This window comes from Seriola lalandi, unplaced genomic scaffold (assembly GCF_002814215.2).
Source record: "Seriola lalandi dorsalis isolate HSWRI2012SDOR001 ecotype SW California unplaced genomic scaffold, Sedor1 jcf7180002054940, whole genome shotgun sequence".
Classification (NCBI taxonomy): Eukaryota; Metazoa; Chordata; class Actinopteri; order Carangiformes; family Carangidae; genus Seriola; species Seriola lalandi.
The window spans coordinates 415610-421386 of record NW_019525491.1 but is presented as its reverse complement, the minus strand read 5'-3'; positions in this window follow the sequence as shown (position 1 = coordinate 421386).

Genomic DNA, 5777 nt, shown 5'->3' with positions numbered 1-5777 from the left:
AAAGTACGTCAGTGCCACTTCCTGCTTTTCGTCACAGACTTTGTTCAGTTTCTTTTAATATTTAAATCTCAGATGTAACAAGAAGTTTTCCTGCCAATCACCAAAGAAAAACTTCACGTTAAAGGGAAACAAATCTCTAAAAAAGTTGGAGTGAATGAATCACAAATATAAAGCACTAAAGATATTATTGCATAATCTTTTAACCTACTTAAAGTCAATGTGTAGTAGAAGCTCCTCTGGCAGTGGTTACAGTCCTGAGTCCGTGTGGATTTGTCAATTTTAGCTCCACGCATCTGGACACTGCATTTTTTTTTTCCCCTCATTCCTCTTTAAGAAACTGCTCAGTGTCTGTCAGGTTGCACGGGGACTGTGAGTGAACAGTCATTTTTAAAGTCTGGACTCTTAACTTGGCCAGTCATTGTTGTTCTGAAGCCATTTCTGTCCAGCTTTGGCCTGATGTTTGGGGTTGTTGTCTTGTTGGAATAAATCATCTCCCATGTTGCAGTGCGGTTGCAGACTGCAGCAGGTTTTTCCTGTTGGATTTTTCTGCACTGGTTTTCGTCTTCAGTGTTCCCAGGTCTTTTTGCAGGTCTGCTGCAGGGAAGCTTTGCCACAGTGAGATGCTGCTGCCGCCACCCAGGCTCCTTATGCTGTGTTTCTCTGTGAGGTCTGTTGCAGTGGTGATCACAGAAAACTTAATATTACCAGTCAAAAAAAAAAAGGTGTAGTCTCATCAGACCATAGAATCATCTGCTACTTAACTGGAGTCTCCCACACGCCCTGTGGCAAACACTTAGCTTCAGATCACAAGTGTTTCTTCACCTGTCGGGGGGAAACTCTTGACAGGTGAATCTTATCAGCAGCAGGTTTGTGCGTCTCATATCTCAGTCCTGCAGATCTCTTGGTGGCCTCCCTCACTAGTGCTCCTCTCTTCTACAGCTGTGCCACATCCTTTCCTTTTTTCTATAACACACCTGACTGAGATCCCAGCGACGTTCAGAGCCTTGAACCGCAGTTTTCAGTGGATGTGTCACAGATTTGTTTGTAGTGATGTGTTGTGTTCACGACTGATCCTTCTAGATGCAGGGATTAAGATCGCTGATCACAATTTATGATAAGATAACTTATAAAAACTGTACAACTGATTATTAGTATATGTCAAGCAAAGTCACCTTAAATCACCTCCGCCAACGAGGCTGTTTTCACCCGTGTCGGTTTGTCAGCGGGATTACAAATGTACTGAGCCGATTTGCGCTGAACTCAGTGGAGGGACGGGCCGCGGGCCAGGGAAGAGCCCGTAAAACTTTGGAGCGGATCCAGATCATTTTCAAAGAATTGGAATATTTTTCTCTGAAGTCTGGTGGTCGCTGTTTGACACTGGGTGGAGATCTGCGCTCACCGACTGCCCTTCTAGTTCATTCTGTATTTTATTGTTCTTATTTAAATCAATCAGTTGTTTGTATTTAGATATTAAATACTATTTCATCTACTGAGATTCAATGTTGTAAAGTAATAAAATATAAAAAAAAACCCTCCGTGGAGGGTGAATACTTTCCATAGGTGACAAAACAATTTGACCACGAGGTCTATCAATAGCTGTCTCAACTTTTTATAGGCACTTGTCTATCACTTGATCTGTCTTGACCTACATAGTCTATGGACAGTAGGTAGTAAACCCCTGCTCCAACGCCCACTATAGTTATATTTAGATTAATTAAAACACTGACAGCCTGCATTTAACACTCAGAAGGTCAAATAACATTTGTTTTTTGTTGACTTAAGGGGAACTTTAGCAATTTCTCTGTGCATTTCCACAAAGTTGAGAGACTCATAAGAGACAGATTTATTATTTATTATTTTTAATGGTGTAAAATAGTTGCAGCACAGGCTGAGAATCTTGACTTTTAGCCCTAGTATGAGCCAAGCTCCAAAAATGCTGGAACCTACACTTCCAATAATGCAACTCAATAGCATCTTTCACGGACCCCGTCCACCAGATAAATGCCCACATCTTTCAAACTCCATACTCCCAGTTTGTCAGGCAGGATTTCTGTCATGGATTTATGGTATGCAAGCCCAGTTGGAGATAACCCTCGTCCGGGGTTTCTGTAGACTTTAGAAAGCTCCCTCCAGAGCCAAGACAAGACAACGTACAACCCTTGTCCCGGGCTGTGTAGCTCTGCTGCTTCTGATGTGTAAACAGAGCTCCGTGTGTAAAATCACTGGAGTACTCAGGCCCTTTAAGCAGCATAGTTGCCATTACCAAATGAAAAAGCAGCTAAGCCGACTGGCATTCCACCTCATCTTCTAAATGTTTATGTGACACACTAACTGTGCTGATATTTTATTGCATGTTTTAGAGGCTTACAGAGAAAACTGTATGGAAAACACTGGTGGATAAACTGCACTCTGCACTGTGAAGGCTTAACGAGGATTCTTGTCTTCGACTCGAGATTTCATACACAACTGAATCTTGTGTCCATCCGGACCTTAAACCTCGTTATTTCTGCAGAATTTCACCAGCTACAGTCGGTCGCTACAAAACTCTTGTTTTGTACTGATCGCAAAGACAGTCCCCCCTCCTCGGCACTAGGTGGCAGACTTGGTGCTCCTCAGACATTGTAGGGACAGGAGGCAAAGCTTTGATGTGAGATCTTGTCCAGAGTGTAAGGAAAGACTCTGATAACCTGACAGGGGCTGATAATGTATACAAGCCTTGTATCTTCTTCTGTCTCTGCTCTCTCTAAGCGGACTGTGCTGCAGAGGCCACAACATTTCAGCGACACTTTTACTGAGCTGCCTCTTCGAGATCATACTGAGAAATGACTTTTCACACACAAAATAACATGAATGAATTATTGACATTTGGATAACGTCATGTAGGTAACATGTAGTTTGTTCCACTGCTGTATGAAGACAAACATCAGTGTTTGTTGTTTATGGATCTTAAAGGTCAAAGGTTAGAAATAGACTTTCAATTTCTAAACTTCATCAAAGGCAACAATTTTCCATTTTAGTGCAGAGGATCAATAACCTGGAACAAAGGCTCTTCTCACGACATGAGTGTGTAAGACGCTATAAACTAACAGGAGGGTGTTTGTTGACAAATTAAACGTCTTATTTTCCCAAGGAAGGTATTTTAATATTTCCTTAATAACCTCGATAATATTTAGAAGTTGACATGAACCTTTGGCTGTTTTAAATCAGGCCCCTGTGGCCAGTGTATCTAAATGAAGAATAAAATAACCTCCATGACGAGCAGCAGCAGCAGCAGCGGCGGCACATACACACAGGTCCACAGCCACACGTACATGCATTATTCCCCAGTCGCCTTTATAAAGCCTGAGCGTGTTCCTTCAGGGCACTTTTATGTTGAGAGAAAAAAAAATCCCCAATAGCTGTGACCTTTAGGCCAAAATGAAGGTTTTCGGTTCCTGTTGGAGCGTTCAGGTTAGAATGCATTTAGTCTCTCTCGCCACCTCTGGGCTTTAATTTTTCTCATTATAATAGATATAAAAATGTGCATCTGAATGTGGCCCCACACACGGGGGGGGGTGGGGGTGGGTGGCAGGGATTTTAAAGAGCCACTGGCTTGTGTGTAATTCACCTCTGAATTACATCAGCTACACTTTTAGTTTATTTCCTAAAATCCAACAGAGGGCAGAAATATTGCTCTGAAAATTGATCCAGTAATTTAATGTGGAAAATCTGAAAGTTATTCATCTACTGATAATACTACTACTAATAATAATAATAATAATAATAATAATAAGTAATACACCGAATTTTCAGAGTAAAAGTGGTTTGATGCGTCATATATCCTTCAATTTAAAATTTCAACATAAAAGAAAAAGATGAACCTTAAAGCAACATTATATTAATGCTGTTGAGATAAAAGTGCTGCAGTGGCACCACATGAGAATATAAAGTACAATTCATTAGTTGTAAAGTCAGAATACATGTCTGACAGAGAGATACTCGTTTTAATGAATAAGTGGTTACAGTTTAATCAGCAGGTTTAACGCTCAGGACTTAACCCGTCTGTCCACTGACTTTTATTTAAAGCTCCATCCACTGTGTTGTTCCTGCTGCCACTTCACAGCGGCTCCATAATAAAAGGCCTGCTTGACTTTTCAACCCTCACGATTCCAGCCGATTACTTCTATTGTGAGCGCCAGGCTGCTCTGCCTCTGTGCCCACACACACAACACACAAGAAAAGGAAGAGGCCTGACAAGCTCTTTGGTTCAACTCTCACATTTTCATATTCAGGCTTTTTTAAAAATATATATTTTCAAGCGTAATTCCATTTGTTTCCGGTGCGTTTTCTTTAAGCAACTCGTGTCAACAAAATGGTTTTAATACCAGGGGATCTGCCTTCCAAAAATCACTATCATTATAATTATTAAATAAATGTATATACTATATACAATTAATGTATTTTTTAATTCTGTTTTTAAAAATACGTTTTAATGTCTTGGGGCTGAAAATGTAAATTGCTTGATTTATATTCTCGAATAACAACAACAGCTTCAGTTAATGAATAATTAACTATTTCAAATTAATAAATAGGTCATTTATTATTAAAGAATAAACACAGAATAAACTGACCTCAGTCCGCAGCGGGAAAAAGATTTGTTGCGATATTTGCGCAAAAAAAGATTAAAATAAAATAAAAATGTAAATTACAAACCGGTTTCTATTAAACACCAGTGATCATCAGTCTTAATTGTTTTTAGGGTAAATAACATTTTAGCACTAAAATAACTATAACACCATCCTCCCCTCCCTCAGATACACACACACACACACACACACACACACACACACACACACACACACTCACACACACTCACACCAAGCTCTTGATCCCGTTACAAAACTGTTGCAAATGGTCAGCCAGCAGCAGCAGCACGTCGCATTTCCACTGCCTCCCATTGAGGTTTATTCATTAGGCTCCTCACACTAACCCGTTTGCTATTCATGGCAGATTTCTCTCTCTCTCTCTCTCTCTCTCTCTCTCTCTCTCTCTCTCTCTCTCTCCAAACAAACCCGAGTCAGGAGTGGCAGATGCGTGCCATTATTGCCCACGGCTGGGTGGAAGCTGTTTTATGTTAAGGCAAAGGCGGGTTAACCTAATCAATCATGTCGACTAGTTGTGTTAAAGACGATTCATAGAAGAAAAAAAAGGAGCAAGAAAACATATGGCGCAGGGGCGGAGGCAAAGCTGCTCTTAACACCGCAGCCAGACCGGGACCTTCTTGTGACAAGATATATTCAAAGCCGGGCGAAAGAATGGGAATAAAGGCGGTGGACGGCTGCTAATTGAAGTCATGGCACTTTAGGGCTGAAAGCAGAGGTCAATTATTCACAAGCGCCCATTTTTACCAAGCAGGGCAGATTTTTAGGGTGAACATTTCATGTATTTCCTTAATCTCTAAGGACAAATCTATATCTTATTATATTCTTATAATAATCCTATAGAACATTAATGTGACTTTTTAATCATCCAGCATTCCCATAGAGCGCCCGTGGTCACCTTACACCTCTTCTAATATTCCTTTAGGGATTTAAGAGCACATGTGGCTTTCTATGTTTTGTTTTGATTTGTCTTTTTACTTTAAAATATATTAACATCCCTTTAAAATCCCATTTCTTATGGTCTAATCATAATATTCCTATAAGGACACATTTCTGCGTCATCCCTCAGATTTTTATAATTTTCCAAATCCTTCTAATAACTTTATGAACCATCACAAATCCAACCGCGCAGGAAGC